The sequence below is a fragment of the Ctenopharyngodon idella genome, chromosome 11, assembly GCF_019924925.1.
Source record: "Ctenopharyngodon idella isolate HZGC_01 chromosome 11, HZGC01, whole genome shotgun sequence".
Lineage (NCBI taxonomy): Eukaryota > Metazoa > Chordata > Actinopteri > Cypriniformes > Xenocyprididae > Ctenopharyngodon > Ctenopharyngodon idella.
In genome coordinates, this window is record NC_067230.1 from 9,283,249 (window position 1) to 9,296,526 (window position 13,278).

At 36.2% G+C, this 13,278-nt stretch overlaps 1 protein-coding gene across 7 annotated transcripts in view; it reads right to left on the reverse strand.

The window, feature by feature from the left end:
* Positions 1 to 12,967, reverse strand: part of atp2b4 (ATPase plasma membrane Ca2+ transporting 4) — a 110,309-nt gene extending 97,342 nt beyond the window's left edge. For 3 of the 7 annotated variants that reach the window (XM_051911718.1, XM_051911712.1, XM_051911717.1), the window contains exons 1-2: positions 12,289 to 12,966; positions 10,929 to 11,012 (exon numbers count right to left, since the gene is read on the reverse strand). The gene's annotated coding sequence lies outside the window, so the exon portion shown is untranslated. Of the gene's footprint in view, positions 1 to 10,928; positions 11,013 to 11,605; positions 11,768 to 12,288 lie in introns of those variants that run through there. The other 4 variants (XM_051911714.1, XM_051911719.1, XM_051911715.1 and 1 more) reach the window with 4 other exon arrangements.
* Positions 12,968 to 13,278: the final 311 nt, after the last annotated feature.

Below are 13,278 nucleotides of genomic sequence, written 5' to 3' on the forward strand. Positions count from 1 at the left end.
ATCTCTCAGATGGAGGAGGAAAAGTGTTGGTCAGAAAAGGCCAAAGAGAGATTGCTCATCGAGATTAAACAGCTGATTAGGTAGTTAAATCTTGAGAAATGGCATGTGTGACAGTGGATGAGCCCAGGCATTTCACCATTTTGTGTTTGTCAGAAGCTTTGATTACAACGCATTCACCAAATAAATTGAATCTCTCTTAATACAAGTGGAATTAAATATGGGCCAATAATAAAGATCAAGTCGTGACAGTTCTCACATCACTGACAGCACAAGTACACAAAATCCTTTTGGCTGTTTCATTTGCCCTTGAAGAGTTACCTCTGAGGCTCTTGCTCATCTGTGGCTGTTGATACAGATGGCCATATCACTAACTAACTACCCCAGGCTAATACCCCATTCAATTAATACATTCTCTTCCTTAAATATATCGCAAGTGGGAACATGAAGCATTTCAATACGACACGCTGAATGCAATCTCTGTAAGCTGCCCAGCTTGTGAATTTTTTTTTTTTTTTTTTTTTTTTAACAAACCATTGTCATTTTTGTCATGTTCTCTTTTATGTAATTTTTTTTTTCCATTCGATCTTCCACCCAGGCTTGAGTTACTGACTATGCCACCCACCATGGCCCACAGTACAAGACCAGCAGTGGAGGTTGAACGTGGGACCTGTCGATTGACTCTAACAGTTGTGCGGGGAGACATCAGTGATCGTTATGTAACTGCCATTGCTGCGTGGGCTGCAGGAGCAGCGCTATCATTCTGATAGAGCCAGGAAGGCTGCCGTCTCATTGAGCTAAGACCAAGTTCTCTCACTGTTATACTGGTCCTGTTTCTCATAATTCAGAATATTATAAAAAGATGAACTTGATACATAATGTGAAAGTGTATACAGCCCTCGATGACACTGCTTCGCTTGGAGTGTAAACTGGGTCCTGCAAACTTGCTTGGCTGCTTTGTGTGTCTCCAATTTTGTTTTTATACTAAACACCATATAAAAAAAAAAAAAAAAAAAAAAAACACAGTACACAGCGGCTCACAACAGGTCTAATAAAGCCTTAAGACAAGAAGACCTCTATGGAAACCCACCTATGTACTCAATAGTGCCGTTTTAAGGACACAGTTACTAGCTAGTAGGGCTGGATCAATTTTAATCGATTCTTATGAAATCCTAACAATCAATCTTTTGTTACTAGTTATAGCACAAATTAAACATGAATGAACATCAGAAGGTTTGTTGAAAGAAAACTTATCGAAATCCGCTGAATATTTAAAAAAAAAAAAAAAACGGACTGGAGTAGAAACACAATTAGTTCATTAAAAAGTTCTTATAACAATATTATAATACAAACTGCCTTATTTGCAATTTAAATATTTGTATAAAAATCAAATGTTAATTTTTAACCCTTCAATATTATAGTAATGTCCCAAGTGTCAGGGTTCCCTGTGTAGTTTACAGCATTAGTTCAGAGATTTTTTTCTTGAGAAAAACTTACATGTACTGTAATCTATCAAACTGAATCGAGATTGGAATTGAATCACTGAATCACAAGCTTGTGAATCAAAGCTGAATCTAATCATGAAATTTGTGTCAACTCAATGCCTAGCCCTACTATCTGATGTTGATGCAACAGCAAACACAGTTAAAGACTGTTGGATAACCAGCAATCACGCACACTCAAACATCACCGTACACACAAACATGCCCTAGTATTGCATTAAACATCACACAGAAGTGGGAGGGTGAAAGATAAATAGAGACAGAATAGAAGAGGGAGGGAAAAAAAGAGTAATGGAGTGAATGAAGGAGAGAGAAAAAACGAGATGAAAAAAGTGAGAGCACATCTTCAGACTACAACTAGTTTGAGGGGGCTGATGGGGGGGTGAAACCCTCCTCCACTAGCTCCCAGTGATAACACAAGTGTTGAAGCTCGCTGTGATTGGAACGTACAAATAAAAAAACATGTTTGTTTTTCCAGCCGAACGAGTATGAGCATCTGTTACAGGGAGGCCCCTCTCTTTATCTCTGTCAGCAGAGATCTTTCTCCTGCCACTGCATGCCGAGCAACCTCACATCCACACGCATCCAGAGACCCATTTCTAATGCAAAATGACTTATTCGCGCATTCACCATTTCACCCAAGCTGAGCCAACGTGACTCGTGGCATCCCTGCAAGGTTCCTTGGTCGAGCTGTTCTGCCATCAAACCCAAGCATACGCCATGCCATCTGACAGGAGAGAGGAAAATAGCATGCAGATGCTAAGAATCACCTGACCTCTGTAATCATTACACTGCAACGCTTAACCCTGGTATAAATGTTCTCCTATTTAGCAGCGCTAATGTTCTGAATACAAGCAAACTACAGGGAAAACAATGCAAAAGAAATCTGTGCAACATGCTGTTGGCAGAGGACAAAAAGCAGCTTTTCAGGAAACAACTTTTTTGGCACAAGACAATGTTAATGTGTAATAAAAAGGCAAAATGCTTCCGGACTAACACGCAATTGAGTGTCCGCCCTAATTGTAAAGAAAAAAAAATGTTCTTTCCATATTGCTGTGTCAAAGATTTATTCCTGAAGGTCAAATTTGCCAGTCTGTTTTTGCTTTAATGGGTGAATCTCACAAAACAACTCAAGAACATGTCCAGCCAGGTCATATTTCACCATACAATCAAAAGAAAGAAATGATCAGGGCTATTGTTATTATAGTTACTGACTAACACGATTACTTAGATTGGTTAACATTTTACCCTGTTAAGACGTTTATCTAATCTAACATATTCATACGTTTCTGGTCGAACCTTCCTGCAGTTTTTTTTAATCATTATCAAAGCTCAACAAGTCAAATCACCACTAGTTGTTGACCAATATAAATTGCATCGGCATAAATATCGGTATCGGCCAATCAGTTTTTCTGTTTGGCAGATGTGTTAGAAGTGGGACTTTTATTTTGACAGTGTCGAGAACACCGGGTCTAAGAACAGCAGTGCCTGTGCACACAACACTCCCATTCTCCATCTTCATTAGTTATGGTCTTTGTTTAACAGTTTTGTCTAATATGTTATTTGATAGAACTGTTACACAAAGAAAGTAAACTGTATACCAAATATTTTTATAGCGTTTGCATTTATATTATTAGTAACAGAAAGGCAAACACTATAATCCTTTCTCATTTACCGTCAGCATTCAGCAAATACGCAATTTTATCTTTTAAACCAGGGGTCAGGAACCTTTTTTGACCAAAGAGCCAATTTTTCATTTTTTGTTAATGAATTTTTCTAAAAGAGCCAAAGTAGGAAAATAATGTAGTGCAATATTATTTGAAAAATAAATAAATAAATAAATATGCAACAAACAATAAATAAGTTGCAATATACAATTAATGGGCTTTCATATGAGGTTGATTTACCACCTGAGGAGCATAAATTCTCTTCAGAGTTCTCTCTCTCTCTCTGTGTGTATAAGACCGCTTAGATGCGCAAACGAAGACCAAGGCTACTATGCTTATCCATGTTCCACTCGAAGCGAGCACACAGAAACGTCCTGTCAGTAGTGGATTCAGTTCTCTTTCGCAGCTTTGCGTTTCCTTTTTAACCCTCTGGGGTCTGAGGATTTTTGGGGCCCTGGAGAAGTTTTGACATGCCCTGACATTTGTGGTTTTTTCAGTTGTTCATAAACATATTAATGACAAAAGTGTCATTACACTAGGGCTGGGCGATATGTAAAAATTTTTTTATCGATAATTGCCTTAAAAAATATCGCGATATCCGATAATATCGCTTACCCAAGCCCCGCCCCTTCCGCACCGCCCCCCGTCGGAGACAACATAGCCGACAAGCACTGTAAACACACATCAGTTTGGTTGCACTTTATCTGACAATAGCCTGCAAATCAGTAGGCATAAACTTAATTTAATTAAAGGTTAAAGGTTTGTTTTTCTTTTCTTAGTTTGTGCTTTAATATAAAACATTAACTTTGTTGTTATGTTAATCATTTCCACACTGATCAAGTGTTTGAAATTTATTTCGTTTCGTGAGTTCATTGTGAAGGTGGACATTCTGGTGGTGATTGTAATAATGATGCATGTTGATGTCAAATGTGTCTTGCCTATTTTTTCTTAAGGTCCGATGTTTCTCTTTCATTTTTGGAAGAGAAACATCGGACACATATCATGATGATAGGCTACGTTTAATTTATTTAATTTTAAATGCGTCGCGCTGTTTTTTAAACTTGTAGTTAAGCTATCGTGTATTTGTTATTTGTCTAAAAGCGATTAAAAACAATTTGATTTGTTCTGCATGACCAAAAACGGAAAGGTTTTTTTTTTTTCCTCATGTTTTAGAGCTCCGATGTGTCCTTACAGGCCTCTTATAACGAAATAATAGTAATAAAAAAAATCATTATTTATTTGGAAAATAAGTCATTACAAATGTTGTTTGTGAATTTTATTTTTCATTTATTTTGATAATGAACAGGCTGCGATGTCAAGCAGTGCTATTGACATGTGCGTGCGAGGCTGCTTTCTTCCACCAGTGAAAACAACTTAAAATAGGCTACTCATTTTTGGTCATACATAAACTGTAAAGAGTTTAATCATATCTGTGTACACTCACAACAAAAACAAAACATTTTGTTTTTGTAAAATAAAGAAAACAGGTAGCCTACCACTTTCTTCCGTCTTAGTTTCCTTTTGAACGTGTTTGTGTGGAGAGCGTCGCAAAAAAATAAATTAAAACAGCATATGGCTTCAGTTTTTTTTTTTTTTTCGTTTTGTTAATCTGTTAATTGTTTAAGTGAATATATTTTGTGTATTTATTCGTTTTATTTAGGCTATATGAGTTTATTTTGCGCTGCAGATGTGAATCCTCCTTTTCTGTTGTTTGCGCGTGTAAAACGAAACCACTGGAAAACAAATGTGGTTATTTTTAACGAGTCATAGACACAGGCTATCCATTCTAATTTAATTTAGCCTTCTAATTCTAATTTAACAATCTTGTCGGTTTAAACAGAAATGTACATTATTAGCGCCGCGGGTATAGGAGGTTGATGTCAATACACAAATCCAATATAGTCTGTTACACACACATGCGTGACAAAACTGTGTTTACGGGAATGCTTGAATGTTTTAAAAATAAAAATACATTGTTAATAAGCAAAATCAAAATGTTACTTGTATAAAGAGTAGCCTAGGCCTATTCAATTCCTGGCCTTAAGTAAATGTGATTCCAGAATAGATTTTTTATTCCTATTTAATTAGCTAGCTACTACAGGCTACAAAATATTTTATTTATGCTATGTGAATAAATATGTGAATGGTAACTACGGGACTATGTTAATTTTTTTTCTTTTCTCGATATTGGCGATTATCGTCTGTAACTGACTTTTAATATCGACATCGTGATACTTGCAAGACATCGTCGATATACGATAATATCGTCATATCGCCCAGCCCTACATTACACTGTATTCAGCACAAACTAGGATACAATAATATGTGAGGAACATGTATGTACATGTTTGTGTTTTTGAAGGAATAACGTTTATGCCTGGTTACTGAAAAAAGTAAAAACTTAAAGTCACTGAAATAAGGCCAAAAAAAAAAAAATATTAAATCTGTGTTCACAAGACTTCTGGGTATTGGAGGTTGTAGACTAGAGTTTTTGCTTCAAAATGATGTAATAAGCCGCATAATGAGCTCTTTCAGTCAGGTAGGCTGTGAAAAAACCCTCTGTGATCATGCTGATAAGAGGATTAATGTCCACTCTTGACAAAAAAAAAAACATGATTTTTGTGATCTCATGCATGCACGTATTATTGCACATCATGTGAAGAAAATTTTGTATAGGCCTATGTTACATTACAGTACCAGTCAAAAGATTGGACACATTTTTTTAAAAGAAGTCTTAAGTCTCTAACCAAATAATGGTTTTCTATTTTAATATACTTTAAAATATAATGTATTTCTGTGATGCAAAGTGTCTGAACATTCCTACCTCTATGGCATTTCATATAGGCTAATATATTTGTTATATTATATAGCCTAAATGTTAATGTGCAGTTGACAAACTATACATCATTAAAAAGATCTAAGACTCAAGCTTCACATTTTGACTCTTAAAATCTTATATTGACCGTAATTTCTTAATATGCTTAAAAGCATGCACATTTGGAGAAATATTGATGGATTCTCATATGTTTATGTCAATTTTCTATACAGAGGAGTAATATTTATTCAATATTTATTGTCATCACTATGAGCGCTGGATACTGTGTTTTCAATTCTGCTCTCTAAAGATATCAAAAAACAATATCGGTTGACCAGCGTGCATTATGCACTCAAAGTCACATGCTGCGTCCCAATTCGCATACTATCCGTCCTAAATAGTATTCGCAATAAGAATTAGTGTGTCTCTAATTGTAGTATGTTGAAATGAGTATTCCAAAGATACCCCATACACTCTAATGGCTAATACTGTCCACAACCCATTGCACTACGGACAAGGATTCGATTGGAACTACAAACGCAAATAAAAAGTGTTGAAAAACTACAAACATGACGAATGTGTGAGGCCGACGATTAAGCAGAGTGGTTAAGATAAAGGGGTTTGAGTGATTAATAATCAGTTCCTAACCTGACAAAAATATATTTATTAAATGTTATCCACATTATATTTCATCTACGACAGCATTACGAACTTTTATAACGATGCGTTTGGTCATTAACTTTTAAATGTATCATTATGCAAACATGAGGAGAGTTCTCCGCTTGAAAGACCCATGACTGGCAGATCAACAGGCGACTACATTTCTCTCCAAAATGGTAGGAAATTAAATTTAATTGAATGTGGAGGATTTAACTGTGACAAGATGATTGACAGGGCAGTTTAAACGGTTACATGTTGCATGTAACTAAGCGACAGAGCGTCCGTTAAAGATGCAATTATGACGAAGCAGTATGTCCCAAAGCTTGCATACTCTTCTGCTACACACTCAAAAGTATGTACGCTTTCTTCACAAAAACAATACATACTTTTAGGGCGTAGCATAAGTAGGCAAATTGGGACGCAGCACCAGTCTTTTTGCACTATTATGTAGTTTATTGGTTTGTACAAACTGCAGAAAAAAAGGATATGCATGTCACAAGGATTACAAACCTGCCAGCTGTTGATGTAATATGTTTAAGATAACAATACCATCAAGAAAAAGCGAATACAACTCACTGCTCTTGATGGATAAATTTACTAGCTTTATTTAATAAAATAGTAGCACATTATCTTCATCAAAAAATGAAGACAATCAGAAATTTAAGTGGTTTAATTTTACATTTGACTGTATTCTTTTTAATTTCTGAATATTTATCTCAGCTACATCAGACCGCCTGGAAAGACATTTTATAGGCCTGTTATATTGCTGGTAGGCCTACTTTATATAAAAAAAGAAAAAAAGAAAAAAAGTTTATTTTATCATTTTCTTTTGTTGTTAATTTATTAGTTTGTCTTGCATAATTACTTGATGACTTTAAATAATAAGAAAGTATTAATGGCTTAATGCCATTGTTTTGATATAATATTTACATACAACTTTGTATAAGCATATAAGTAAATAATAAGTATATAAGTAAAGGCAATTTTTTTTATTTGCATTTATTTATTTGTCTGTTTTGTTATTTTGAAAGAAATCCTTATTAGGTGCATGGCACCAGATGTGGACCTCCATGCCTATATCTTACCATTACCGTATAATATATAAGTGCAGAACAGTGGGGGCCCACATCAATGTTTTTTCAGGGGGCCCAGAATTCCCTAGCTACAGCCCTGCACATAAGACCTATTACTTTGTTTTCTTGAAAATAATGGGTTAGAGTTAATTAAACATTTTATTCATTTGAAAGCTGTAGAAATAATATTTTCCAGGGCACTGAGAGTAAGTCTCCATGAAAATTGGCAATTCTTAATTTGAAGTGTTTATTACCATGCATTTTTTTTAATTCTTTAATCTTTAATCAAAATAACTTCTACCGCTTGAAACGACATCTCATCTACTTTAAGGGACAATGATTCCTCTCCTCCAGCAAACTGTCACTCTCATAAGATTGCAGCAATTGGCAGACAACAACGATCCAACAATCCAATCAATTCCCAATGTTGACTTTAAATCACTCCCTGCAATTCTCATTACCACAGTTCAGAAATTTTTTCTGACTAAAAAAAAAAAAAAAAAAAAAAAAAAACTGTATTACATTACAATAATCAAATTAAACATTTGGGAATTACAGAATGTCCAAACACACTGGTAATTAGAATTTGGGGCAGGCAGTAATTACTTGTCATCAGTGCTGGCTATAGTAACTGATTACATTTAGTCGTCTTCTTGACTATGTAAGCAAATAAGAAGTACTTGTAATTAATTATATTTCATTTTAAAATACTCACAATCAGACTACAGTTATTTTTTATTGATTGCAAGATCACAAGTTATTCTCACAATGGCAGTAAATTATTCATAATTCATTGATTCTCCCTTCTTTTTTCTTTTTTTAAATTTTCCTTTCTAAAAAAAGCATACTGCGTGTATATTATAGTTTTCCAGGTTTGTGGAATTGCACACAAAGATCAGCCACTAATCATGTGCCTATCACTGAAAACTGAGACCCACACAGCATTTAATCACTGGATTTACAGAAATCATTTCACTTTTAAAGGCCCAGTGAAGTGCCTTGGAATGCGCAGCATTATTCAATGCGTTGACGTAATTTCAACTGAAACAGGAAGACAGGGCGGGACATACTGAACAGCTCCTCCCCTTTTTTAAAATAGCCAATAGAGTTTTGTTTATATCACAGCTTGGCCATTGAGCTCGGTAAAACCTCAGGGTACGTTTACAAGACAACGATGTACTAAAAACGGAAAAGTTTTTTCTTTGTACAGATGACAACGTTATCAAAACTATACCCATTCACACGGATCTGCGCAAATGACTAAAAACGCTGTATTACACATGCCAGACAAGTAGTTGGCGCTTTTGTAAAGAAAGACTACATGCCTGTGCATATACGCATTCTTCTACAGAGTACTCGCCTCGCGCATGCATATACAACTTATTTTTACAGTTTACTGCACTTTGATATTCTTCTCGTTATTTCCCCATTCTCACGGATTCGCGTTTTTGCAGTTTACACAGAGATGATAACGGTATCGTGTTCAAAAACTTCCACTTTGAAACCCGTTTTCAAAAGTCTGCGTTTTCAGGCCACCAAAACACCATTGTTGTGTAAATGAACAGCCAAAACGCATACAAGTTTTTTGTTTTTAGTTGAAAATGGTGTCATGTAAACAGCCACTCAGTTTCCTTCTAATCTCTAACTGTTTCTCCTAAAGTCCGCGGTGATGTCATGAAAATCCTTGATACATTTTAGCAGAAATGAGAGACTAAGTTTTGAATGCTTATATCTGCTAAATGCAAATTTTGTCATTGTTTTGGAACACACCAACTTATTCACAACCTTAAGGCAAACATATTCATACTAAAAGCTAAAAAACTTAAATTTTGATTTCAGGGGGACTTTAAATGTTTTTTTGTTTTGTTTTTTTCAACATTGCTTATCTGATCAACTCCTGACGAACAAAATTATTATTTTCAATACCACTCAGTGACATTCTTTTTTTTTTTAGTAAGTGTTTTATTTTTATTGTTTTTAATTTAATTTTTTTTTTTTTTTTTTTTTTTTTTTTTAATGATTTAATTACTTAATAGCTTTTCATTAAACTCACAAACCCCTGCAGTTTCTTCACAAACCCCAGTCTGGGAAACCCTGATGTAGTATTTAATGCACTTCATGTTGTTGTTGATAAAGAATAGAATATATTTTCTTTCTCTTTGTATTTTTACATCAATATGGTATAAGATTATTCTATTCAAATCAATGTAATTAAAAGTCATTTAAAAGTAGTCAGATTATATTACCTAAAATGTGTGATGTAACGGATTACATTACAACTACAATTTTTTTCCATGTAATTTGCAATCAGTTATTAATGTTATAATTAAAAAAGTAAAAGCTTGATTTTCTTTATACAAAGGCAAAATAAAACTTAATTATTCAGCTCTTTAAATGAAATGTTACCAGAGCACATTTTGATGAGATTCTCCTGAAATTTTATCATTACGCTACAGCATGCAGATGCTTCTACTCTCCACTAACGAAGGCATTATATTCCATTTCAGCCCAATTCAACAGGTACATCCCCCATACTGTTTCACGTTAAACAATCCCCCACAGCTCATTAAGTGCCTCTAGTCGTGTTTTCAACACAACAGTCTGAGCTAGTAGATATAGCTCTCCCATTTATAGCCAGTAGTCACACCAGGGAGACCTGAGTCATGGTACAGGCTGATGTTACCACCAGCGCCCATGATCATGTCTGAGGAGGGAGGCTGAACAGTACAACTCTCCCCTAATTAGAGGGAACAGATGCTCTGCAGGGTAAACAGCTTGATATGCACAACAATAAATTGCATCAGTCGACTGGAGTAATCACTAGAGAAGAAAACTTCACGATAGCTCCAAACACCCCCACCTTGCAGGTTATGTAAAGTTTAAAGCATGCACAAGCACACCCACTCACACATGAATGCTTACACAAGTGGTATTGTTCAGCTGTGATATCTGCTTACTGATGTCCTTGAGTTGGTTCTTCACAATTACTAATAAATTCTTATGAAAAATGAACTGTATGTGCAAACACACACAACGTTCCACATTTAAATACGTACAATTTGCAGATCTATCAGATGACACCGTGATCTCTGAGTTTAAGTCTCTTATTTGGTTAACAACAGTCCTTCAGTGATGGGTTGAATTCTCCTGGATTATGGTGGCTCTACAGGGATAAGCTTTAAAAGTGATCACAGCATATTTCATAATGACTGACCTTTCTCTTCTGATTATTTTGTGGGCACAAAATTTCCACAAAACAAATCGTCCTCACACCAGCAGATTAGCTCGTGGACATCCCCTGTGGGAAGTAAAACAATAAGGTGGTTTTCCAATTTTCACACAAGGAGACTTTGTGAATGTGACATGGTAAACTAACTGCTAGGATTTGTCTCACAGAAACCCTCCAAATCTTCAAGATTAATGTACCTTCTGCCGAAGGAACAAGATAATGTTCGTTTCCACCTATAAAATAAACATAACCTGACCTTTTTGAGGGTCAGAAGTCTTCTAGAGGCCCTCAAGAGTTCGGTTTACACATAATGCACAATATCAGTTTGTACGTCGAATAGTTCGCCCAAAACGAAATAATTTTACCTTAATGTTGTTCTAAACCCGTTTGACTTACTTTATTCTGTGAAACACGAAGAGTTTAGTCAATTACAGACCTCTCGTTGCATGGGAAAACATACAATGTAAATCAATGTTGACTGAGGCGTCCCTAACGTTCTGCTAAACGTTTATTTTTAGGCGAATTGCCCATTTATCATCCCCTCAGGCTGCTGAGGCTAACGGTTAGAAGACACCTGAAGGTGACGTAGAGCTTCAAAAAAGAAACCGTTGATATCACACACGAATCTTCATTTAACATTCAAACTTAAACATAACACAAACCAGAAAGCTTATGTGCCTCGTGTTCTTCTCTTTCTGACACAACTGGGAATGTTTTGATCTCCTCACAGGACAGAGAATCGAAGCTCCTCACGGATAACAAATTGCAGGGTTTCCCCTTCGACGCAATAGCGCGAGGACACACCCAGAGAGGCGCGAAAGAGGCGCGGTGTACGTTACCAAAGGGGGTGACGTCAGATGGATCGACTGATTACCTCTTTATCAATCAGCTAGAGAGCCTCTGTACAATTCACATGAAATGTACCCGTTTATTTATGTCAATTTAAATGACCCTATTAGCTAGTAGTGTAAAACGTGCACACTTCCACGTTATATGACTGCGCTGACAGCAATGATTGTGGAATGGTACTAAAATGCGCTAATAAACACAAATAAAATCATGAACGCTAAGCGTAGGGTTTACATGTAATAGATATTTGTACGTTACTTGAATGCCAAAAAAAAAATAGTTTTCACAGTTTAAGTAACGTAACGATTCAATTTCTCGCCGAAAAGCTGTGCAGAAATGAATACTTGCAACAGGCAAAAAAAAAAAAATGTCTCGTGAGCAAATACGGCGCGGCTCTGAGGACCGTTTACAAGATGGAACATGCACGCGCACACCTGTGGACAGGAAAATCAAAGTGAAGGAAATTAGTAAAATAAAACAGGAAAAACAAACCTACCTAAGCCTGAAGGGTTGTCAGAAAGAGTGAAAGCCGCACATGGGACGTTCCTCTTCATTCAATGCATCGAGAAACAAGCCCAGCTTCCTCAAAAACTCTCTCCTCAAAACTCCCAAAGATTAAAGACGCAAAAGGTCTCTAAGTAAACACTTGCACGGACAGGCAATGTCTTTCGTCGCTTGCAAACCGTGTTTGTTTACTCTGCATCTGGAAACTAACTTTAGAATTGGTGCCAGTCAACCAGCAGGATGGAATTAGTCGCTTTTACTACATGTAAAACGTGACCTCCGCGTTTAGGCTAAAATATGTATAAACTTCTTATACCACGTCGTTGAAAAGTAAGAAGCCCGTCTGCTCGAACCCAATCCAACAGCCTTTTCTCGTCCAGAGAAAAGAGGAAATAATCACAAGAGGGATTGAGGTATGTTCCGCTTTGGTTACGGAACGCAAACGAAACAGATCCAAGTTTTGTTTGGTTTTCAATCTTGTTTTCTACGTGTTAACTGCTCTATTTGTTGCCCCCCCGTTTAACCGCCAGGAAAAGTGCGGATAAACGCAACCCTTCACCGCGCAACGAAAAAGACAGTTTCAATCACTGGTTGCCGTGGCTGGAAATCGAAAGAGGGAGATAGAGATTCAGTCTGAGGGTTGGGAGAGCTGCGGCGGAGAGGGAGGGACTTGTGTGTGGGATCAGTCATTTAAGGTGGATCATAAGGAAAACTGAAGCAAATGAATGGTCAGATCCTGGAATTCCCAACACCCCGACTTGCTAGACAGGGGTAGGCCTAAATTAAGAATTGTGCGTGGAACAGAATTTTGTAGATGATTGAAATTATATACATATAGTTGAAAAGCCCTTGTTTCAATCATAAATCAAGTGGTGTTGCTAAATAAAGCTGTTCCATTTGAAGACCTGAAAATCAGAAGATGATCTGGATTTTCCAGCCAGGAATTTTTATTTATTTTTATATTATTTTTTAATAGCAGTTT